The sequence below is a fragment of the Muscardinus avellanarius genome (genome assembly GCF_963383645.1).
Source record: "Muscardinus avellanarius genome assembly, chromosome: 3".
NCBI classification, from domain to species: Eukaryota; Metazoa; Chordata; class Mammalia; order Rodentia; family Gliridae; genus Muscardinus; species Muscardinus avellanarius.
The window spans coordinates 75,043,651-75,070,217 of record NC_137788.1 but is presented as its reverse complement, the minus strand read 5'-3'; the positions used below and the strand labels follow the sequence as shown (position 1 = coordinate 75,070,217).

Below are 26,567 nucleotides of genomic sequence, written 5' to 3'. Positions count from 1 at the left end.
ACTGCAACTAACACAAAAGACGGGAACAAGGAGATCAAAAAGGAGTTGGTGAAGAGCAAGACGGGTTAGTCAGGGTGAGGCGACCAAAACCTGCTCTTCATCTGTGGACCTTGGATCTTTCCTGTAAGACTTTTAAATAAGGAGGTAGCTTTGTCAGCTCTAGCTTATATAAAGATTTCTGACCACACTATGGAGAATGAATTCAAAGGGGTAAAACTGATATAGGCCATTTGGAAGGCTACTAATCCAGACTAGAGAGGATGGTGGTTCCATTGAACCTAGAGATAGGATTGTTGGGAAGAAATAGGTGGATTAGAGCGAGAGGAAGAAGGCTGAGTCAACAGTACTTAGTGACTGTTCACATGTGGGGTAGGAGAGAGGGAAGTGACAAATGGCCCAAATATCTGCCCTGGACTAATATATTATTATAGTTTATTGAAAACTGGGTGGACAACGACACTATTCACCATCACTTGTATGCGCTGCATGTATGAGTGTAGCTTCTGAAATTTGCAGACTGGACCATGAGAAGCTATAGGAATATAAATAGTGAAAGGGTGGCCTGAGAGAATCCACCATGGATCCAGGAGTCACTACAGGCTGTCACACGTTTCATAGTATTCATACTAAAACTGTTGGCATAGGGCTGTTGGCAACAGTGGTCCTCTTCCTCAGATACCTCCTGCCCTAAGGATCCCCTTCTGTCCCTTACCTTCCAGGTAGGTGGAGGGTATCTCCAGAAGTTGGCTTAATGCTCTTTATGCCCCCAATACATGCTGAAACTTGTGTTCTGCAGAGCTGTGGTGACCTAAGGAGCTTTTTAAAATCAGGTCATAGCAGGGCGTGGTGACACATGCTTGTAATCCCCGCATTTGGGAAATGGAGACAGGAGGATCGCGCAGGTTCGAAGACAGCCGCATGCACTGGCTTAAGAGATTCTGTTTCCAAATAAAAAAGTATAAAAATAGGTCTGGGAGTGTATCCCAGAGGTAGTAGGGTTTCCAGGAACCCCAGTACCACCAACCAACCAACCAACCAAAAAACAAACAAACAAAAAACAAATAAAATCAGGTCATATTATACAAATAGGAATCTTAGTTCTGCAGCTACTGAACTGGGTACACTGAAAGGATGTAATTTCAGAATTACATTATTTTTCTTCCAGCTCCAAATACAATTCTTTTTACACTAGTTTTTGTGCAGATAAACATAAGCTTCTACACAAAGATAAAAACCACATCTCCATAGTTTTTTTTTTTTTTATAGTAACCCAAGTAAGAAGTGGTAAATAAAGGAAAGTTTGCTGAATTCTGTGCAAACTCTTCCAGCCTCACTATACTCCGGTATCGTATCTTGTTATCATTCTTAATTTTTCAGTGCTCCTTCTCAAAGTCAACAAACCGATGCATTATTAGTGTGTGTGAGTGTGTAGTCACGCATGTAGTACAGGCTTTGCTGAGGGATCATATATCCATGTTTAGTGATGAGAAACTCTGACCTAAGTTTGACAGCAGATAAATCCCTCTGTTGATTCTATCAACATTGGTGTCGTCTTATTTTTTTTTCTTTAATGGAAAAGGACTCCAAATTCTTTTCACTAATTGGCTGAGCTCCTGCAGGAAAGTGTATTTGCTGACTATATAGTATCAGCCTGGGGAAATTTTCTGTCTTCCTTTAAATAATTAAAGTGCTGTGTTCATATCAAGTAGGGTCTTTTTTTCTTTTCCTTTTGGATAGGATTATTTTTTTAAGAATGCAGGGCTTTTAATTTTCAGTATAGATTAGCATTTGTTTTACTATTTGCTAATAATATTTACTTAACTCTCCAGTGTGTAGGTTTCCTCATGTATAAAATGAAGCAATTGGATAATGCACAAATGACTGTTAGTTTTAAGCACTGTGGTTTGAACATGTTACCCTAGTTCTAAATTGAATCCCAAATATATTATTATAGTGTATTTAAAATGAAATGAGTTATTGTTCTTCCCCAGAAGAGAGTGTTTATTTTAAAAAGAAATGAGCCAGGCACAGTAGTGCATGCCTGTAATGCCAGTATTTGGGAGGCCGAGACAGGAGAATCACAGGTTCAAAGCCAGACTCCTCAACTTAGTGAGATTGTCAGCAACTTAACAAGACCCTCTTTCAAAATAAAACAAAGGGCTAGTTTTCTGTAACTCAGTGGTAGAGTTCTCCATGTTCAAATCACTTTTAGATTTTGAATATTTTATAGTCAGTTTTGTATAAAGACAGAAAATGAGGCATGAACTTATATTGCTTTTCAAATTATTTTAATGTTTGACAAAGAATTTTACATTTTCATCAAAATTATAGAATGGGGTTTTAAGTAAAAAAATGAGATAAGATATTATTAAGTAACAAATTAACTCTATTTATATTTGGTGATACGGTTACGAGGCAGGTAGATAAAGTGACTGTGTAGACAGTGTGTATGTGGATTTTGAGAAGGCCTCTGATTACGGGACATAATATTCTGTTGACCAAGAATTGTAGTCAGGGTAATAGAACTGTTAAGACCTCAAAAACTGAACATGTATATCCAAAGGCTGGAGACTAGAGACTGAATTGATATCGACCTAGCGAGGATCTCAAGGGCTGCCAGAGAACTTGGCACTTGGTCTGTATTTCCTAAGCATGTAATAGCAATGACTTAAAGAAGATGTAAAAAAATGATACTATAAATAAGTGGAAAATGCAGTAGGAGGCAAAAAAAATGTAGGAGGCAAAAAGAAAGAAAAATAGCTAATATGTTAGGATATCCCAGGTTCAAACAGCACAATAGAGTGATATCCCCCAACAAGCAAGGATAGCATTTTGTAACAATAGAAAAACTTGGTCCATAAACTTAGATAAAGCACAAACAACTACTGGACACAAAGATGAGGACAACTCCTTAGAAACAGTGCATGTTTGGTGAAAAAAAGACGTCAGGGGCTTTATTACCCTGAAATGCTGTGGTGCAGAGTTCTCACGCCATGCGGTCATCTGAAAAGGAAGGTGCACTTGTGGGCATGTGTAGAATCCCAAGTTGGGGAAGAAATCATTTCATTTTCTCTGTATACAAGCAAGACCATGGTGGCATCAGAAGACCAGTTCTGGACCTCACATTTCAAGAAGAGTTTTGTTAGTGTACTCAACACTTAATGGGAGGCTTTGAATGTTCTGAAGCAAATGAAAGAATGGGGGAAGGAGAAAAAATAGGGACACAATAGTTATTATAAAACCTTAAAAAATTGTTACCCGAAAAATGAATTTCACTTCAGAAATTTGGGAGTTAAAACTAGGTCAAGGGGTAGAAAATAGAGAAAGAATATCTAGCTCATTATCATAAGATCTTTTAAAAATTAGGGCCATTTTCTAATGGATCTGGCTGCTTAGGAAGTGAAGTAAATGGCTTCTCTAGTGTTAAGTTAGATAGTAGATAATTCCTGCATGTCATGGTAGGGGAATATTACTTACTAGTTATTATTAGTAGCTACCTTATTATTGTTAGTTGGGGGATTATTTCATTGAGTGGGAGGATAGACAACTTGTAAGAATTCTTGCTAGTCATAGAGTCTTTGATTCTAACAAGAATTATTGTGAGATTTACCAGTAAGACTTTTATAAGTATGGAAATTATATTTAATCTCATTTAAGCTAGGCACAAATGTTAACTAATTGCCTGGGTATGTATCATCTACACACACAAAAAAAGAATCTTGCCAAACTTGTGAAATACCTTTTTTCTGGCTGAACTCATTAGAATTGCTAAGCAAACACGATGATTCATGATTAAAACAAAACAAAACACCTTTGTTCAGTAAAAATAGACACATAGCAACTGTAAAGCTCCAGTTCTGGGTTTGTCTATGTTTTCATTTACCATTGATGTCTACCTGGTTACCCAAGGGCCGAATGCTGTTCTGTTAGTATTCAAAGACTTCTTGCACTTGGACAGGTATCTGCATCTATCATTAAGCTGTTCACTTGGTCACCTACCTGATCATTCACTCATGAATGAATACTGATCATGTACTTGCTTTATGACAGGTACTATGCTAAAAACTGGGGAACATGAAAGTCAATTTGCTATATATATAGTCACAGTCCTCAAGAGACATATAGTCAAGTAGAGAAAACAGACATGAAAATTATGTACAAAGCAAGGTTTCTGCACCGCTGGTACTGCAATAGAGATGAGCTGAATGGCTGGGTCTCTGGAGGTTACTTCTGCCACTCAGGTCTTTTTCTCTTCTATTTGTACAGCTATGTGCTAAACAACTAAATTTATTTAAAAAAAAATCAATACCCCTTTGGGATTCCTTAGAAAACAACAGCTGGTTTCTGCAACCCAGATACCTCTGGTTTCTTTGTATTTTTCTAAACCTTGTCCAGACTCTTGAGTTTGATTCTGGCCAAAGATGGAGAGCAGGATTAACAGCAAGAATGGCCTCATGGATGTTATTTTTCCCTTAAAAATTGATCTCCATGTAACAGGTAAGGTAACTGAGTGAGTTAATAGGTTAAATAAACATTGGCCAACGTTCCCCACAAGGAGTGGTAGACCCCAGGGTTTTGACTCTAGAGATCCAGTTGTTAAACACTGTGTCTTATTTCCTCTGACCAAATGGTCTAGCTTTCCAATGTTAGATGGCAACAAGCCTACCCAGGAATAATAATAAGAGATCGTGGTTAGGGTCATGACTGTGTTGATGACCCGATGTCAGGTGCCACATGAAAGGACCTTCTAACCTTCCATCATCCTGCCACTTAGTCCTCATCAACCCCAGAGGGGGACTAATTATATCTGTTTTACTGAGGAAGAAACAAGGCTTAGAGGGTATTAACCAAGTTTACCTAGCTGGTCAATCCTCCCGCATATGTTCATGAGTGGGTAAAAATGCCAAGTTAGTCATTGTACACAATCATAAACACAGTTGTTTCAGAAAAATAAAAAGAAACATGTTGAAAGAGGAAGTTTTAATGTTTTTTTCCAATGGGGGAGAAGAGTCCTAAAAGACAAGGAAGATAAGCTTTTTTTGCTATTTGAATGTCAAGATGTTGTTAGCTTCATAGTTTAAGTGAGATGTTATCCAGATCCTAGACCAAGGTAGACTACATCTAATTTAAAGAAAGACTCCTTTAAGCTTTGAATGATCTTTCTTAGTATTTGTGCTTATGCCACTTAGAAATTTCTTCTTCACTGATTAATAGTTTACAAAATATTATTGTATACACATTTTGACTTACTAATCTCATTTGATTAACTAGTAAAATAACCAAATACTAGTAAATAAAGTACTAGTAAAATAACTTTTAAAATACAGAATTCTATTAGATCACAATATAATATGTTTTAAATGTGTTTGATTTGCTCAAATGTGGAAAAACAGGGACTGTAAGAAAAGCCTGAGGCTCTTCTGCTCCAGATCATAACAACCTTTTCAAATGAAAGGAGGAGCCTTGACCTCCCAGGTACCTGGTAACACAGTCTTCGGTTCCTTTGGGCAAAATGGGCCCTGGGAGATGTCCTAGTTTGCTATTGTAGTACCATATGTGATGCCTGATCCTGAAGATATTTGGTATATTTATATGTTGTCTGTTTGCTAAGGGGGTAAGGGGGAAATTGTGAGTATTTTTTCTCTCTGATAATTAAATGCCTGTATTTCCTCCCTGATAATTCAACGCCTATATTTCCTTCACAATCCTCTCATGTCCTATGTTTTCTGTTATGTCTTCTTCAACTATCCCATTAGGTAAATGAGTCTCTACCTCATCCACCAATTTCATTCATTTAATATGTGTCTTTTACTCTCTTATGACAGTTATTTTTATGTGGGCTCATTTTGCCCTCCAAGAGGGCAGGACTTGTCTTCTTTTAAATCATCTTGACTTCCCAACATTCATTATAGAGATTAACAAATGTGTCGATTATTAATGGGACAAAATAAGAAAGAAGCACATTAGCATCTTGCTTCATGCCTATTATGTGTAGTCCTTGACAGGAGCCACTAGAAACAGTGTCTTAAGGAACAGTGTTTCCACTCAAGGGCCTGTGAGGTTCAGTCTTTCTCTATTGGAATTTTTACCAATGCTCTATTATCTCTGCATTATATATTATTTGCATGTAACATAAAGCAAATGCATGTATTTAAAGTGTCCATGTAGATATATGTATAATATACATACTATTATGTACAGGATAATGAGAGTAATTGCTTGAATGTTTTAAGATTTAATTTAACTTATTTTCAAATACAGAAGTATCTGGAGTGGTGGTAAAGAACCAAAGGTTTTTCAAGAAATAACCCAAAATGTCAGAGGAATCCTTCTTGCTCCTGTTGGGGGACCTGGTAGGGCCTTATAAAAGGCAAGGCTCACAGGCTGGAAATTTTTCTAAATATTAGCCAGGGTAGAAAGGGTATAACTGATCAAGAATAAAGTAAATGAAACTACTGCTCCAAGTCTAAGATTGCCCATAAAGTGATCAACCACATACAAATGAAAGGTTTTTATGGTAGACTTACGTGCCACACAGCAGTGTGCTCATAACAAAATTGTACTTTCAGTTCCCACCAATGAACGTGCAAAACTGGCCATCGGGTGAACCCGTCTAAACTGGCTGCAGCAAGCTTGTTGAAGTTTCCATCGTGTTACCCCTGTGTATCCTCTCTGTGGCATGTCAGCTTTCCTTCACTGACTCCCTCAACGCTGAGCATCCACTAAGCCTGCAGCCAGACCAGGTGTGGGGAGCTCACGGCATACATGCAGCGCTCCTACTAAAGTATTTGATTTGACAGGAAGTATGTGGTGAGTGCCCTGGAAATGTATCTTGGAAACATCTGACTCAGCCCAGAGGAGAGAATGGGGAAAGCATCACGAAGGAGCTGACAAATGAGCTGGCCCTGAAAGAATGAGCTCACCAGTCAGGGAAGAACAAGGAGGGGGGCCAGTTGCCTTTTCTCTTCCTCCCTTTGGCCTGCCACCCACTCATGCGTGTGTGTGTGTGTGTGTGTGTGTGTGGGGGGGGGGGGGGTGTGTTTAGAATGTCAATGTTTTGTTCTTTTGTTTGGACGGAGAAAATGTAATTACCAAAGGGTCAGATGCTCAATACCTAGTGAGTCGAATTACAATCAGAAGTTGGCTTTTTTATAATTTTGTCGACGCATTGTCATACATCATAGTGAGGTTCAAAGTCAAACAGACAAACATGCGGCAGGACTTGGTGTGTTTCCCTTCAGGTCCCAGCCTGCTACCCACCCTTCCGTATGTATAATAGCAAGACTGGTAGTCAAACTTTCATACATAGGCATAGCATAATTTGGTGGTACTGGGGTTCCTGGAAACCCTTCTACCTCCAGGCTACACTCCCAGACCTATTTTTATACTTTTTTTTTTTTTTTGAAACAGGGTCTCTTAAGCCAGCGAGGCTGGCTTTGAACCTGCACAATCCTCCTGTCTTCGCCTCCTAAGCATGGGGATTACAAGCGTGCGCCACCACGCCTGGCCAGCGGCATAGCATATTTTGAACTGCTTCACTCATCAGCTCTTCCTTTTCTTTTCCCTACTACACCCCCATCTCCTTCCTCTCCTCAACATCTTTCTGAAAGAATTAAATTCAGAATGCTGTGGTGATACATGAGCACCCACGTTTACCGCGGCAAAATTCACAATAGCCAAATTATGGAACCAACCTGGGTGTCCTTCAGCAGATGCATGGATAAAAATAAAAAAATGTTTCCACAATGAAATTTTGCTTTTTACTTTCAGGAAAGTGGGGTGGAACTAGAGAATATTATGTGAAGTGAGACCAGCCAGTCTCAGAAGGTCAAGGGTCATATGTTTCCTTTGTGGAAACTAGGAAGAAAATAGGAGACAAAAGCAACATTAGATGAATGAGGACAGAAGTTGCCTTTTGACCAGAATCAGAGTAGAAGAGACAACCCAGCTACAAGAACAGACGGACCTTGACGGAGCACCTTGCTCTCTGGGAGTTGCTGGGCCCCGCTAGACCGCTGGCTCTTGGGCTGGCATCCTCTCTCCTGAGATGCCCTTGCCTTTGGTCAGGTTCAGTTGAAGATTGCAGCCCTGGTGGCTGTAACATCTCTGGTGACTTTGGTTTAGGGCTCAATTCACAGAGTGACTTCTTTTCCCAGTTTCTAGGTTCTTGCAGGATTCCTCAGTGGCATCTGCTCCTGCTTGCTGTGTCTGTCCTTTGCTTTCCCAGATGAGAGTGTTTTCCCTGTCCATATACTCGTTTGGGTCTTCTCCCTCCCTCTCCCACCTTCCGCTATCATCATTTCTGCACACTTGATTCATTCTTTCATATTTCTTCTATCAAACTTTGAAAGCTTGCTCAGAGCAAATGAAGAAAACATTTTAAATATTGTTTATTTTTTCTTTTTCTGGTTGCATCGTTTGTTCGTTATTATAAATTAACAACATGATTGTGCCTTACCAATAACAAGCCTAACTGACAATGATGCTTCACAAGTTCCTATGGGGCCCAGGCTGTTTGTTATGACTAGATTATACTCCACAGGAGCCTCAGAGTATGTCAGTGAAGCCATTCTCTCAGTGGGAGGAAGCAGATATGGTCATCACACTTTGGACTGGCAGATGAGAGTTAAAAGATCTGTGTTTGAGCCGGGCATGGTGGCGCATGCTTGTAAATCCCCGCGCTTGGGAGGCAGAGACAGGAGGATCGCTCTGGTTCGAAGCCAGCCGCGCGTGCTGGCTTAGGAGACCCTGTTTCCAAATAAGATGTAAAAATAGGTCTGGGAATGTAGCCCGGAGATAGAAGGGCTTCCAGGAACCCCAGTACCACCAAAAAAAAAAAAAAAAAAAAAAAAAAAAATCTGTGTTTGTAAAAAAAAAAAAAAAAAAACACAATCCAACACTTCCCACGTTCACATGAGCATGAGGATCCTTTGGGGAATTATTAAATATTCTAACTCTGGAGCCCCTCTTTCAGAGTCATGAAACCAGAATTTTCAGAGGGAGCTTGGTGGCACTGCACACATAGGAAGTGCTTGTAGGTGAAGTGTGTGTGTGTGTGTGTGTGTGTGGTGCTGGGGGTGGAACTCGGGGACTTTCTACCTTTGGGTTGCCCTCCCAGACCTATTTTCTATTTTATTTGCAAACAGGGTCTCACTAAGTTGCTGAGAGCCTCACTGAGTAGCTGAGGCTGGCTTCGAACCTGCGCAATCCTTCTGTCTCAGCCTCCCAAGTACTAGGATTACAAGCGTGTGCCACCACACCCGGCTCCTGTAGGTGAATTTAACAGGCAAAGTTTCCATTTTCAAATTTGCCTTTCAACTGGAATGATTATAATTAATAAATTCCTGGACCAACCAATCAACCAACCAACACATAAACAAAATAATTGCAGAGAGTAATACAAGGAAATCAAACAAAATAATATTTGAGGAAATGATCGGGCTGGGTACTACGTTATAGAGCACAAAAGAAGACCTTTCCTAAGAGGCAAATTTAGACCCAAATTATGAAAAGTTTCTATTGCGGTCAAGAGCTAACTGGGAGACATCTCATGTATAGCTTGTTTTCCTAAATCTTGAGTAATTAGCACTAATATTAGTGCCTGGTAGGGGCTACATAAATAATTGTTAGATGCTGCATGAAGTCCTTAAACAGCAACATCTTACCCAGGAACTGAACAATGGAGTCACGTAGGTGCTGTTTGGGTTTGGAGGAGTTTCTAGTTAGGAGGGTTGTTATAGGATACAATCAAACTTAGGCTACAATCAAAATTCTGAAAGAAAAAAGAAATAAATGAAGAAAAATGAATGGAAGAGAACATGTGAGAAGAATAGGCCATGGGCAGTGATGGCAGGCTGGGGCAGTATGGCAGCTAAGGAGTTGAGCAACAGAATATTTTGAAAACAGTCCCTGTGTGCCCTTTTGGCATTACGTACTGCCAATTGAAAGGTTAATCAGTAATTATGACCATATTCTTGGGACTGAGCAGTGTGCTTTTACTAGCATTGCTTTGTGTATTGCAAAGTTAACTTAAAAATAAGTCTTTAGAAAACAAACATGGTGTTACATTACATTCCTTTGAAGCAAAAAAAAATAGGTAAATACTATTCCAACTAGTTTCGAGAATAGATATGATCAGAAAGTAACAAGTAAGAGGTATTCAGTAGAATTTGAATGGTCCTTTGAATCATACCCCTACCAGGCTAAGACTACTGATGTTTGTCATCAGATTCTGATCTTTTTTCTCTTGGCAGCAAAAGGCATTAAAAAAAAAGAAGACCAAAAGGAGTTATTGAAGACGCTGATTAAGAATTATCAGGTTATACTCACAACGGGCTATCTTTACATCAGTGTATAGGTTCGAAGCTTGCTTAGCCTACTTTCAACTGTGTAGGCTTGGAACAGGAAAAAAAAAAGAGGTGAATGATATTTTCTATGTCCATGTGCCAGAATCTAGATCTCAAATGCGACTCTAGCCCTGAGATTCCAACTATGCTGAATGGTCTTTGAGGGGAGGAGGAATACAGATGACTTTTATGTTTTGTTTCAATTTTTATACTTTTATTAGTGCAGTGTAATTATACATCATAGTGAGATTTAAAGTCATAGAAACACACATGCACACTATACATGTTAGTGAGATTTGGTAGTGAAACCTCATATGGACATAGCTAATTGGTGGGTTTATTTTCTCGTTCATAGGAGTGCATTAAAATTAGCCCATATCTTTAGAGATGCATTGTGTTTTCCTAGTGTCCCTGGAAGTCTTTTGGTGCCTAAGACCATGGCCTCTCAACACAAAGAGTTGTCTCGATATTTTTCAATGTGCTTTATTTCTGGCGTCATCCTTCAGAACCCTATTGACTTTTTAATTGCAGTTCTTAGCAAATGTGGTTTTTTGTTTGTTAGTTTATAGGCACACAGTGCCTTAGAAACAGAATTATGGATGGGGTGAGCAGCAGGGATGCCCAAGGATGCTGCCCAAGGACTGCTGGTAACTAGCAATCTCCATCTCTAGGGGAACAGGTAAAGGGCAGCAGTGCTATCACCTGCTCTGGAGATCATGGTGCTCAGCGGTGACACAATTCCAAGAAAAGGCAGATGTATGGTCAGTCAGCTCCACTTTTCAAGGAAGAAAGAGAATGATTCTATTTAGTGATTTAAAAAAAAAAACTGGGGATTGAACACCAGGGCATTCTACCTCTGCCCTACACCCCCAAGTTCTTTCGTATTATTTTTCTTTTTGAAATAGGATCTCACTAAGTTTCTGAGGCTGACCTGGAACCTGAAATCCTCCTGAACTCTCCCAAGTTCTGAGTTCTGGGATACAGGCATGTACTACCATGCCTGGCTCTTTTTAGCAGATTTTTAAGCCTCAGTTATATGGAAAGTTGACTTAGTAGACTTTCATCTTCTAAGCATAGATAAATGAGGAAATTATCATTCCTCACACCTAACACATAACCTGTTGTGGCTTCCATCTTCCTTGCCACTGTTTTTATATGGGGACCAGCCACAGTTGTGCTCTTGGGGGAAAAGGAGAAGTGAACATTTGGGACCCTTTGGCTCAGTGTACAGTACAGGATCTTTCCTTTTCTTTACCTCTGTGCTTTTTGTGACTTAATGTACAACCAATGAGAAACCTTTTCACATTAACAATGTCTTTTCCCATTAATAGTTTTTCCAAGTAATAATAACAGACCTCACATTTTGCATGATTGATTTCCATTGGTTCTACTTCAAGGGTTCTGACACGTTATTTTACCGTTAATGATTCCCTCATGCTCTTGCTTTGTATTTTCCTATTTGGTGAACTAACTGTAGACCAAACAGAGAGCAAACCTGCCATGAAAAGATTCTCTGGGAGGGGTTGTCTTGCCCTTCTAGATTGTCAACTTGTAGGATCAATTTTATGGTGTTTGTTACAGTAGTGAGCAAAAATGCATTTATTCCCAAAGTGGAAACAAATAGTTTCAGTGAGAGTGTATTATTTAAAACAAAGACAGGCTCATGGCAAAAAAAAAATATGACAGTAAAGAGAGGTATAAATAAGCCGGGCGTGGTGGCGCACGCTTGTAATCCCAGCATTCGGGAGGCTGAGACCTGGAGGATCACAGTTCAGGGACAGCTTCAGCTACTTAGTGAGGCCCTCTGCAATTCAGTGAGACCGGTTTCAAAATAAAGAATAAAAAAATAGGGCAGGGGGTGTAGCTCAGAGGTCAAATGCCCCTGGGTTCCATCCCCAGACCTGCAAAAGAAAAAGAAAAAAAAAGAGAGAGGTATAAATAAAAAGTGAAAATCATTCAGATTGTTCTGCCTAGAGATTATATCTTTTGGATATCTATTTGACTATGTGTGTGTGTGTGTGTGTGTGTGTGTGTGTGTGTATATATATATATATATATATATATATATATATATATATATATATATTGGTGGTACTGGGAATGGAACCCTTCTACCTCCAGGCTACACTCCCAGACCAATTTTTTTATATTTTATTTGGAAACAGGGTCTCTTAAGCCAGTGAGGCTGGATTCGAACCTACGCAATCCTCCTGTCTCTAAGTAAACAAATATAAATGCAAACATATGTAAATGATTAGTCGGTCTATTTCATGAGCTAATAATCATTTTACTTAGGCATAATGCAATTATACTATGAATAGTTTACTGTAACCTGTTTTATATTTAAAAACAATCGTTTATGAGCATATTTCATAAAAATCTTGTTGTTTTCAACAGCTACATGTTGTGTCACTGTTTAGATAAAACATAATTTGTTAGGTGAGCCTTCACTTACAACCCATTTTCTTTTTCCTAGCTTCTTCAGGGCAGTTAGCCACATTATAAAAGTCCTAGATTTCTATGTTTTTGTTTCTTTTTAAATATTAAAGTGAAAAAAATTTTGTTACCAAAGAAAACCTTAGCCAGATAGAAGAAGGAGCTTGAAAACCTCTAGCACACAAAATATTTCTGAACTAAAAGCTTAACTAGTGTTCTTGTTGAATTTTCCTCATCTACATTTTCTCACCGATAATAAGTATTGGCTTTGTAAAATGGGTTAATATTTGTCAGACTATCCATAAAACTCATGTGTTTTTCTAGTTAGATATAGCTATTGCGTACTATGAGCGGTAATGCAGTTGAACTATGAGTAGTAATGTTACTACTAGAATAACGTCATCACATTGTACAACTTTCGGGAGCACCACTTTCATTATATTTTCTGAGAATGGCATTTCCTGGAGTGTTACAGTGCACACTTTGTGAACCTTATATTCAGCAATGGGATGTCCATATGGTGTGTGCTGGCTTTTTAAAAAAGTTTTTATTGGTGCATTATATTCATACATCATATTAGGGTAAACTTGTGTGTAGAGACATGCACACATCACTGATTTAACCCCTACCCAATTCCCACCCCATTCCCTCCCCTTCCCTCTCTCCCTTGCTCGGCTTAGTGGTTGACTTCGATATGTTTAAGTACATTGTGTGTTTTATAGATTTTCCTCTTCCCCCCCTCCTTTCTTTAGGTTGTCTGGTTTGCTCCTCCATAGGGTTTTCTTTTTCATCTAGAGTTCCTCCTACAACCCAATTCTCCCTAACTCTCACATATTAGGGAAAGCATCTGATTTCTTATATTTTGTGACTGACTAATCTCACTTAGCATAATGTCCTCCAGTTCCATCCATTTCCCTGAAAATGATGTAATTGAGTTTTTTTTTTTTTTTTTTTGATGGCTAGTAAAATTCCATTGTGTGCTGGCTTTTGCATCATCTAAATAGCCTGTAGCATTCTGTTGCTACTTAGTTTGGTTGCTTTGTAACTTTTTAAATATGGTGCATTCATTTGTTCCTTTACTCATTGTTAAATATTTCTGACTACTCCCTGTAAGTGAAAAATGCGATCCTGAGAGCTAACCCACTTCCCTGATGACCAATGCAGGCCAGCCCCTGTTTCTTTGTCTATTTGTATTAGAAATTAAGAAGAGTGTCACTAATCCTGAAAATACCCTGCTTAATGCTCAACTTGTGCTTATAAGTGTAGAATAGTGATTGTAGACTTGTTACTATATAGTAGAGGAGAGAGAAGTCCAGTCCTGGGGAAAGAGCAGCAATTCAGTGGTCCTTTTGCCATCACCTTTATCTATCATGCGTGACCAAAGGTATTCTTACCATTTCTACCCATGTGAAAACTCGAGCTTTACTGACCCTCCAGAGGACATTCATTATAACTTTTCTGGAGATTATTAGGCCCAGTAACTTACAGGGCCTTGAATATACCCCGCATGGTAACAGTGTTCTCCTCTGCCGCCTAGTCCTGCTGTTGCTAGTGCCTAGCACAGTGCTCTACACTTAACAAATACTCTGTGTTAAATAAGTATCAGATATCTCAGAGCATTCTGGATGCTCCATCAGTACATTGCTTTCTGCTGGAATTGTGTAATACGCATCTTAAATTTTACCACAAAATTCTCTTGTTGGGAACTATACAGAGCATCTGTCTTTTGCCCTTTTTTTCAGTTATTTGGATTATATATTGGCTTTGACTAGAGGAAATGATAAGAAAAATTCACAATTCTCGAATTGTGAAGTATCCTTACAGGTCATTCTTGTCCAACTCTACTAATACATAGATGAGAGGGATAGAATGGCATCTTTAAAGTCATACTCTAGCCGGGTGAGGTGGTGCACACTTGTAATCCCCGTGCTTGGGAGGCTGAGACAGGAGGATTGGGCAGGTTCGAAGCCAGCCTCCACTGGCTTAAGAGACACTGTTTCCAAGTAAAAAATATAAAATAGGTCTGGGAGTGTAGCCCAGAGGTAGAAAGGCCCTGGGTTCCATCCCCAGTACCACACACACACACACAAAAAAAATCATACTCTAAGGCTGGGTGTGGTGGTGCACACTTGTAATCTCAGCATTCGAGAGGCAGAAACCAGAGGATCGCAGTTCACAGACATCTTCAGCTACTTAGTGAGGCCCTTCACAACTCAATGAGACCCTGTTTCAAAAATAAAAAGACTAAAAAATAGGGCTGGTTGTATAGCTCGGAGGTACAATGCCCCTGGCTGGATTTCATCCCTGGTACTGGGGAAAAAAAAAAAACAACATACTTAAATCAAGATCTCTTACTCTTCTGTTTAACAAGCATTTATTAAATACCTACTGGGTGCATGTCAAAGAAGATTTAAAAGAGATCTCCTCTGAGGTTGTCAGTTTAGTGGGGGCAGCCAAATGGATACAGAGATAGAACAGAGTGTAATAAAATTTTCATGTGTTTGCATGCACTGTGGGTTGAATGTCCCCTGCAAAACTCACGTTGAACTTTAATCACCGTTGTAACAAGATTAAGAAGCTGGACCTTTGAGCGTATAAGTGTTCTGCCCTCATGAATGGTTTGTATCATTATCCAAGGAGTGGCCCAGTTATCTCAAGAGTGGGTGTGTTACATGTTCAGCCCCCTCTTGCCTCCTCGCTGCCTCACACATGCATTGCTCTGCCATGCTATTGTGTCACACAAAGGCCCTCATCAGAACTATTGGCCAATTAAACTATTGTTTGAAGCCAGGCATGGTGGCGCACGCTTGTAATCCCAGCATTTGGGAGGCTGAGACCGGAGGATCGCGGTTCGTGGACAGCCTCTGCTACTCAGGTCCTCCGCAACTCAGTGAGACCGTTTTAAAATAAAGAATAAAAAATTGGACAGGGGATGCAACTAGGAGGTCAAATGCCTCTGGTTTCCATCCCCAGACCCTCAAAACAAAAACAAAAAACAAAAAAACTATCGTTTGTAATTTCCTGGGTCTATGGTATTCCATTATAACAGTGGACATGAGTCTCAGACAGCACATGTGTATGTGCACACACTGGTGTGAACCACACAGTAGCAACTGAAGTGCTCTGCCACATCTGCTTCTGAACTGTGTAAGGAGCATAGTGGGGGAGGTCACCAACACCAACCAGCCAGTCGGAACTAATGTTTGCTGAGTGCTTTCTGTGTTGGGTACTTTCCATGTATTATCTCAGTAAATTCTAACAAAACCCTATGGGGTTATATCATACTCATTCTATAGGTAAGGAATAAAGGCCCATGAAGGTGAGCTGGTGTGCCCTTGGTCATAAACCAGGATTTCAACTCAGGAGATGTTTAATCTCAAGCCTGTGCTCTTTTTACTCTGATTGGGGTGGTGAGTTGGTTTCAACTCAAGGAAAAATTCTTTTTGATTACTAGAGGCTGTTTGGAGGGTCTGTGCTACCAGGAACTCTAGGTCCTACCTGGGTTCAGAAGCAAGAAGCATCATGATTGATTAGTGACGGTGGCTCGGAGCACAGGGTGGGAAACGGTAGTTTTGTCAAGACTATTTTTTTCTGTGATGTAGTTTATTCTAGGTTTATCTCTGTGTAAGTCAGCATGGTTTCAACATATTTCCCTACTTCATAGTACTTCTCTTCCTCTGAGTTGAGTTCAGAATGATATTTCATAACATTTGCATATCCAGAATCTTGTATCCTTTCTGGGTCAACTTTCCTACATAGTGCTCCATGCTTCAGCCCTTTCAAAATTATTTTTTTTTCTTTAAAAGTATTTATTGTTAAAGCAAAATAATATATAACATTGTAGAGTTTGTAACATGGAAGATATATGACTATAATAAACAATGATAAAATGGTAAGATGTTTCTATGAGCTTTTAACCTATGAGATATTCTAACATAAAAATTTAGATTACAGAGACTCATATTACAGTCTATAGTGTGGCTGTTGAAAAAAATAAAGAAGTCTTACTAAAGAGCCGATTGAAGAGATTCATGGAACACCAAAAGTATTTTTACACCACCCAGTGGCATTTTATTAAATACAATAATCACTTTTTAAATGTGTATATTTTTGTTGGGGTTATAGTCTCACATTATAATGCAGTTTATAGTGATGGTGATCAACATGCACACAGCGAATGGTGACTTTCCTGCAGCTCCCTCCCTCCCCTCTCCCCTCCCCCATTCATGACACTGAGGTTAGTATTGGTATCCTCACATATATACATACATAAAAATGTCAACGGGAGCACTTCCTTCATTAATTCCCCTCCTTCCATCCCTAAGCCACCTCCCTCACTCCACTGGGGTTTCTCCTTTATTATCTTTTTTAAAAACTTTTTTGTTGGTGCATTGTAGTCATACATCTTAATGGGATAAAAGACTTGTGGAGACATACATGCACACATCACCTCATTAGCCCTTACTCGATCCCCACCCCATCCCTCTTTCCCATGCTGGGCTTAGTGATTGGCTTTGTTGTGTTTAAGTACATCGTGTGCTTTAGAGAGTTTCCCTCTTCTCCCTCCCATCCCCTCACTTAGGTCATCGTGTTTGCTCCTCTATAGGGTCTCATTCTTCATCTAGAGTTCCTCCTGTTACCCATTTCTCCCTAGCTTTCGCATATTAGGGAAAGCGTCTGATTTCTTCTTTTGTATGACTGACTAATCTCCCTTAGCATAATATCCTTCCAAAATTATTGACCCCATCAAAGATATCCCTTTTACACTCCCTGTGGCTCTGTTCTGTACTAATGGCAGTACACAATATCACATGCCTACAGCTCAATATGCTAGCATTTCTAGGTGAGGTGCAATAGAGGCTTTCCTAACACAAAGGAGAGACTGCACAGGGAAGCACTTTCGATCCTTGGGCAGGCTGGTTGGGATCTGTCGGTGTTTAAGATCATGGCAGGCAAATAGCTGCTACTCTGCCGATGCACACAGCTGACCCATACCTTTTCTTAGATGCTGGAGAGCCCTTGATACAACAGTTACTGAGGTACTGAGGTATTGTGGGTCAATGCATATGATGCTTAAAGTGGAATCCGGAGGTGGAGATGGTGTTTCTTGCTTATATAGTTTATGATTTCCAGCTGTTGCCTAGAGTTAAACACTAGAATTAGGTCTCTGCTGTGGTTCTAAATGGTATGCCTCTGCTTTAAACTTTACCTCTTAACCCCTTGGCATCAAGATTTTCAATTTTCCAAAGCTGGCCACAAATTTAAAACAAGTGTCTAAAACCAGTTGTTAGAATGAAAAAGTCCAATTGTAGTAGCAATAATGTTGAATGAATTATTTGTGGAAAGTTCAGCTGCTCATCATCTGTTTGGAGTACCTTAATGTTTTCTTGAGTTCTGCAACAAAAATAAGTCAAATTTACTAAGAGTATATATTTTCATTCCTTTTATATATGTGACAATTTACTTTCTCAATTATTGGACTTCTAAAATGTTATGGGTAAATGATTATGAATTTGAATGCACATCACATCTGGAACTATCATTTTTACCTCATTGAATAAATTCCTTAATGCCATAGTAAGAGCATTTTCACTTGAATATTCTGTTAATATATGACTTACACATTATAATGATTCTGACCCAAAATAACCATTTACTTTAATTTTTTGCTCTTAAAGTTTCTTTTTGAATAGGAATACTTCCCTAGGATGAGGTCCACAACCTGATTTTTATGTGGTACTGTAATTTTCTATTTTAGTAAATCAGACAGCCCTGTGGCTTACTAAGTTAGTGTTATTGCTTTGTACATTTCTTTTTTTTTTTCTGGACTAAAAACAAAGAATAACAGAGTGAACAGATTTAAAATATATCTTCCCATTTGATAAAATTAGTAGTCCCTGTGCCAAAGTGAGACTATTTTGTGTGATTGTCTTTTATCATTATGACTGTTTTGTTTGCCACTCACTAGGCAAGATCTTTTTGGTTGCTAATTGCATGTGTGAATTTTTAAACAGATGAAAATATGGCTATATGTCTACCTGCATGAAATATAGAAGAATGAGTCCTGAAGATCAAATTACATGCAATTAAAGGAAGGCCTCAGTCTTGTGTACATCCTCACAATCACCCGAAGCCAGGAATGCTGAACTTTCTTAAATACATTCCGGTGAGGGCGCTTCCCAGCTGCTATTCTCTTTTATTTCCTATAATGTAGAGATGAGGTACTAGTTAGGGTATTGTTTGAGGTGTTTTATAAACTTCTAAAGTAAGCTGGGGGGTAACTACAGATTATCTAAACATAATATTGATTTAAGAGACTTTGAAAAATCATTTCACTTGTCACTAATATTTTCATTTGTAATTGTACCTTTCAAAGCATTAAATATTCCTTAATTTGATGTTTCTGATTACCTTAAATTACAGTCATTAAAATGTCATCTCAGCGCCGTAATTGGATATACTAATATATGATTTACTATACTTTAAAAATTAACATTGAACTCATGTTATTGATTTTTGAGGGTTGCACTCAAACTAGTTTATTTGATTACCAGGGGAAAGCTCATTTGTAGTCTAATTAGGCATTAGTGACTCTCTTACATGGGTACTAAAAGGGCATAAAACAGCATTAGAATTAAAAATAACCACATCTGATCAATATAACTGACCTGTCACTTGGCAATGGAAGGAAATTGGACTTCTTATCCAAACTTGATCACTATGAAGACATTCGCATTTAGTAGCCGGCACATGGTAAGATTGCTTAGTAAGTATTTAATAACAGAAGGGCATATGGCTTTGGTCACCGTCTCCTGCTCATGATTCCCAAATCAACACTTCTGTCGGTGACTTTCATAGTTCTGACCCACATTTCTGGCTGCTTCCTGTGCATAGAGGAGCCACAGATATTCCTAAATGCCTGATGCCTAAAACTGAACCATGGTTTCCTTTCTTCACCCTCATCCTCCTGTCTCCCCTAATTGGTTATCACAGCTACATGCTACGCGGTCACCTCAGATGCTTTCCTTTACCTTGTTCCCTAGATCCAAATATCCATCAGGTCTTTCATTCCTTCCTCCTCACCACCCCTCAGACTGCCCACTTCCGTCCATCTAAGCCACTTCCTTTCCTGAACCTCACCAGTGTCACCTGGATTTTAGCCAGTCTTCAGATGAGTCACCCTGCCTTGGCCAGTGTCCTCGGGTTTTACCCAGGGAGCCGGCTACAACTGGAGATGCCCAGAACACACCACCATCAGTTTCCCGACTGGCAGGACTGTGGGGCGGCACCCTGTATGGTGAGCAGGTACCCCAGGTGACCCTGATGCAGGTCGTAGCAGACTTCTTATTTTGTGTGACTGCTGTCCATCCTGAGCATGTGGTGGAGCTTTGCTCTCAAAAGCTAATATTTATCTACACCCTTTATTAGAAACCTTCAAAGAGCTACCATTCTCTAGCAGTCTATTTCAGACAGTGATCAGTGGGGTTGCCAAGGGTTCTGCAGAGATGCCTGCTGTGCAGATGTGTATGGGAGGAGGCATTTGGAGTCTGAAGACGAAGAGAAAATTTTGTTATGCAGGATTTTAATAACACCCCTCTCTACCTAGCTCGTTCTGTAGTCAAAGGAACCTTGCTTTTGAAGTTGAGTGAGAAAATTCCTTTGAGGAAAGTACTCCTTTACTTAAAAAAAAATGTTTTTTGAAAATCACTGATCTATAGAAGTGGATTTCAAACTTTTTTTAAATTGAGATGCAGGGTAAGAAATAGCATGCATTCTAGCCAGACATGGTGGCACATGCTTGTAATCCCAGCATTCGGGAGGCCGAGACCGGAGGATTGCAGTTCATGGACAGCCTCAGCTACTTAGTGAGGCCCTCTGCAATTCAGTGACCCGGTTTCAAAATAAAGAATAAAAAATAGGGCAGGGGGTGTAGCTCGGAGGTCAAATGCCCCTGGGTTCCATCCCCAAACCCGCAAAAAAAGAAAAAAAAGAAAAAGAAATAGCATGCATTCTGAATCACAGACCAACACATTCACATTTATGTGTGTAATGAAAGCAAATTTCATGTATTATATCTTTACTATGCTGATGTCATTAAAAATGCTGGTCATGGACGGATGCAATGATGCATGCCTGTAATACCAATACTTAAAGGCTAAGATAGGAAGGATCTCAGTTTTGAGGCCAGCCTTAGCAGTTTAAGGAGACTGTCAGCAATTCAGCAAGACCCTGTTTCAAAATAAAATGTAAAGCTGGGTGTGGTGGCCCATACTTATAATCTCACTTGGGAAGCTGAGACAGAAGGATCTCAAGTTTTCAGCCAGCCCTAGCAACTTAGTGAGGCCCTCTGTAATTTAGTGAGACCCTCTTTATTTTTTAAAAAAAATTTTTTTGGCAGTACTGGAATGGAACCCAGGGGCTTTCTACCTCCGAGCTACACCCCTAGCCCTATTTTTTTTTTTCATTATTTATTTTGACACATGGTCTTACTGAATTACAAAGGGCCTCACTAAGTAATAGCTGAGGCTGGCCTTGAACCGTGATCCTCCTGTCTCAGCCTCCCAAATGCTGGTATTACAAGCATGTGCTACCATGCCTGGCAGAGATCTTCTTTCAAAATAAAAAATAAAATAGGGCTGGGGGTATAGCTCAGAGGTAGAATGTCTCTGGGTTCAATCCCCAGTAGCACACACACAAATGCAAAAATTAAAAAAAAAAAAAAACATAAGCCGGGCGTGGTGGCGCACCCTTGTAATCCCCGCGCTTGGGAGGCGGAGACAGGAGGATCGCGCAGGTTCAAAGCCAGCCGCGCTGACTTAAGAGATCCTGTTTCCAAATATAAAAAAGTGTAAAATAGGTCTGGGAGTGTAGCCCGGAGGTAGAAGGGCTTCCAGGAACCCCAGTACCACCAAAAAAAAAAAAAAAAAAAAAAGAAAAAAGAAACGTAAAAAAGACCCTCCCTGGTCAAATGCTGATTGCAGCCCATGAAATTGATTTTATAATCCATCGAGTTGCTACTGAGTCTGAAAAATCTTTGATCTAGGCCTTCTCATTGAGCTTCCTTTGTGAACCATGGAACACAGAAATATTTTCATAATCTTATAAAAGATGATATATAACTCATGGCATTTTAGATACTTAGGAGAAAAGTTAATTCATTCAGAGAAGGGATACCTGAAGACACAGGCTTGATTCTCTGGGTAAACTCCTGGTTGGAAAAAGGCTTTTAGTGTCTGAGCCAACTCCTGGGTGTTGCACACAGAGTTCTTCTGGATCTGGCCTATGTTTACTTCTCCGTCTTCATCTTACTTCCTCGATCAACTGCCTAGGTTAAAACCATTCTGAAATTTGGAATTCCCCAGATGTATCATGCTGTTTCTCACCTCTCCACAGTCATTCTTGGTCTTCAGCACCCAGCTCAATGAGGTGGCACCTCAGCTGAGTTCTTCTTTGAGGGTTGTGAGAGTCATCAGGCCTCTTTTCTATTCCCATAAGGTCAAGACCACAGGTGCTAGCCCTTGATAAACTTCTATTTCACTTACCTGACTCATTCCTCTTGCCATCAAATATGGAGCTCTACACTTAGGTCTAAGGATTCAACAGGTCTAATAGACAGCCTGTGTGCTTAGGGAGCTTATAACAGGCCTGGGAGAGAGGATCTATGTATTTTATTTATTTATTTTACTTATTTATTTTGCAGTACTGGGGATAGAATCCAGAGGCATTCTACCTCTGTGTTAAACCACCAGCCCTATTTTGTATTCTTTATTTTGAAACAGGGTCTCACTAAGTTGCAAAGGGCCTCACTAAGTAGCTGAGGCTATCCTCAAAAAATGGTCCTCCTGTCTCAACCTCCCAAAAGCTGGGATTACAAGCGTGTGCCACCACACCCAGCAGGATGTATATATTTTAAAACTACCCAAAGTATTATATAATGCTCAAGAATTTGCATTAGAGTATTAGGCCTTGGTTCAAACTTTGATTCTTCAATTTATTGACTCCGGGGCCCACAAAAAACTATTGAGCCACTCTAAAGTTCAAGTTCATCCTGTGTTGGGCTGGGATAATAATAAGGGCGGCAATTCTGTAGAGCTGTAAGGTTTTTGGTTTCATTTGTTTGGTTTTGTGGTACTGGGGATTGAACCCAGGAGGATTCTACCTCTAAACTGCACACCCAGCTTTATTTTACTATCTTATTTTGAAATCTGGTCTCCCTAAGTTCCTGAGGGCCTTGCTGAGTTCCTGAGACCAGCTGTGAAGCTGTGTTCCTCCTGTCTCAGCCTCCCAAGTACCGGGATTACAGGCAGGCATGACCAAACCTGAGTACACTGCCTGACCCAGAGCTCTCAGGAAATGATAGCATGCCTTGTGATTGTGGCAGGTGGATGGAAATTGAGAGGAAGGAAATCACTAAGGGTTAGGGAGATGGGAAAAGTTCAGTGGAGAAGGCAGAACATGAGCCGAGCTTAGAACAAAGAGTAGAACTTAGATTATTAGGAGGGAAAGCCCTTCTGGAAGGCAAACCAAAAAGTAGATGAGCTCCAGAGGAAGCACGTGTGTGCCTGGCCTGTAGACTAGTTTTGTGCAAGGGTTTGTGCATTCATTTATGCATATGTGCTCAGATACTTCTCCAAATGGAGTGCTGGACCTGGGTTCAAATGAGTCTCTAGGGATAGTTTTTCTCATTTTAAAGAATTCTGCCCCTTTTCTCTTTGGCTGAGTGTTGATGGAGTCTACAGTTTTGCATGTTAGTGTCAGCTTGACTGAGCCATTTTAGGTCAGCATAGAGAAATGGTTTACAAAACCGGATGTGCACATCCACACTCACCCAGGGAATCCCATCCCAGAGGCTCTGGTGCTGGGTTTGATGTGGGACCATAGTCTACCTTATTAAAGAGCTCCTTTGATAATTTAGTTGGTCAGCCGACTTGGGGGCCACTAGCTTCCAGAATTCATCTTGCTCAATTTTTAGCCATATCATCCTGTAATTGTGCCTGGGACACAAGTGAAATTTGTTTTAATTTTATGGAGAGTTGAAACACAGAGTTTTGTAGAACTTAGCAGTTTTCTACTTAGAGTTCAGAAAACATTTAGCTTACCTTTCAGTTAGGGAAAATCTCTTCCCTTTGTATGTCTCAGGACAATCTAGGCAAAGGAAATACCCTGGTTGAGGGAGCACTCTGTTTGCTGAGTAACAGATTCCTCTCTTAAGTGTCTTCATTACTTGAATTCTTACATCCCAATTCTACCTCCATATTTCCCATTTGTTCAGATGGGACCTTCTGAAATAAGTCTTAACTACCCTGGGGCTGCCCTTCAGGTCTTAGGAAACAGTCTTCTTTTAGCCTTTTCTTCTCCAAGAGAAACCGACCTAATGTCTTCCACGGATTCTCACACCAATACCTCTGAACTCATTCCTATTTGTGAATGCCTGATTCTTTTTTTTTTTTTTTTTTTTTTTTTTTAGGTGATTGCAGCTTATCATGACTTCTTTTTGTGAACCTGGCTGGTTCCTGAAACTCATAATCTGAGTACTGAAACTGAACATTCAAGGAACATTACTTTTAGTTTTGACTTCTAGAATTTATTAAGGATTGGTAGTAGAGTGATTCTCTCTCTCTCTCTCTCTCTCTCTCTCTCTCTCTCTCTCTCTCTCTGTGGTGTGTATGTGTCAACTTTTTTTTTTTTTTTTGCAGTACTGGGGATGGAACCCAGGGACATTCTACCTCCGAGCTACACCCCAGTCCTATTTTTATTCTTTATTTTGAAACAGAGTCTCACTGAGTTGCAAAGGCCCTCACGAAGTAGCTGAGGCTGGCTGCAGACTTTGATCCTACTGTCTTAGCCTCCCAGATTCTGGGATTACAAGCATGTTTCACCACGGCTGGCTTGTGTGTATACTTTTCAGAATTAGGACAATTGGGCTGGGAGCGTAGCTCAGCAGTAGAGTACTCTCCTAGCATGTGTGAAGCCCTGGGTTCAATCCCCAGTACTATAAAAACAAAAACAGCCAGGCATGGTGGCGCATGCTTGTAATCCCTGCTCTTGGGAGGTGGAGACAGGAGGATCGCGCAGGTTCGAAGCCAGCGGCATTAGCTGGCTTAAGAGACCCTGTTTCCAAATAAAAGAGTAAAAAAATAGGTCTGAGAGTATAGCCTGGAGGTAGAAGGGTTTCCAGGAACCCCAGTACTACCACTAATAATAATAATAATAATAAAATAAAAAACAAACAAAACAAGAATTAGGACATTTGCCCATTTGTATGTCCCTTAAATCTCCCATATTCTCTAAGAACTCCCCAAGATTACAGATCACCAGAGCCCAAACCATTCCTGACATGGTCTTCACTTGTACCACTGGTTGGGGGGGTGTTCTCATATATAGCCACTGATATATAGTAGAAACTTCTAAAGAATGGACTGCTAGATAAATTGTGCCTTTATATGGAGATGTGTTTTGATTAGAAGCTCAGTCTCTGGGTGGAAGAGTCTCAAAATGGCCATGTTTCTTGGGTCACTATTGGGGAGTGTGGTTATCAGCTCAACCCACCTTCTTCTCTCTATCATTCTTTCTCTTCTTCATTCTCTGGCCAGAAAATCTTTCTTTTAGCAAGCGATGGGCATTCTGCCTCCGAGCTACACTTCCATAATGGTTAAGGAACTTTAAGATCCAAATGTCCCCTTACTACTTACTTTAGTAATAAACCAAGCAGCTCATAAAGTGAGAGGCTGGGCATGCCTGCTGCCCAAAGCCCATGTGCATCTCTGTCTGCACTGCCCCTCTGTCATTCTTGACTTGTCTTGTTTAATATTATATATCTCTGAATGAAGATAAAGCAGCAAAAAGAAAACATTCCAGGATTAATTCTAACCAATAAGAGTAACTAGCTGTTGATATGACTTTATAGACTTCTTGGTTATCTTGTTTATTTATATATATTGTTGTTCTTTTTTACTGGGAAATGAAGCCAGTGGTTTCTACCTCTGAGCTATATCTCCAGCTTTTTTTTATTTTTAAACAGGGTCTCACTAGGTTGAGGAGGTTCTCACTAAGTTGTTGAGATTAGCCTCAAGCCTCCTGTCTCAGCCTTCTAAGTACTGGGTTCCAGGCATGCACCACCACATGGAGTTTAGACTTGTTTATTCATTCTTTGTACGATCTTAGTGTTCTAGCTCCCTTGATATGTGGATTGTCACCTCCTTTGCCATCTAGTACGCTCCTGGCATATTGTAAGATTGAGATGAGTATTTATTGAGTGGGTAAGCAAGTGTATTTAAAAATGACAAAAACATTGAAAGAAAGCAAGCACATCACACCACTGTGGCAGGTCATACAGTGGCCCAGAGGACAGCCTACAGAGAAAGGCTGCTTGAATTCAAAAGTAGGTGTCCCTAAAAAGCTATTTGACTAAGACAAGTTATGTAGCTTCTCTGGTGCCTCAGTTTCCTGGGGATGATAATAATAATGCCAAACTCATTTTGTGATGATAATAATAATAATGCCAACTTCATCTTCCTTGAGATAATCAAGGAAAAGTGTTTACACCAGTGTCTGGCCCATAGTAAGCACTGTGCAAAGGTTAGTTACTACTGTTATCTGACATTATGATAATTATGTAGAATATTGAAACACTGTCTTATATTTTAGGAGGAAAATACCAAGAAGCTTAGAGATAAGTCAAGCATGATCCAACAGACCCAGAACAGACTGCTGTTCACGTTCAATTGTAGAGCTTAACAAGGACTTTAAAATAAATCACCATGAAAATTGATTTCTGGCAAAAAA

At 39.8% G+C, this 26,567-nt stretch overlaps 1 protein-coding gene across 1 annotated transcript in view; it reads left to right on the top strand.

Moving 5' to 3' along the window:
* LPAR3 (lysophosphatidic acid receptor 3) overlaps positions 1-26,567 on the top strand; it is a gene marked incomplete at its 3' end in the record, with an annotated part of 53,389 nt that overhangs the window by 25,887 nt on the left and 935 nt on the right. The gene's annotated exons all lie outside the window — the stretch shown is intronic.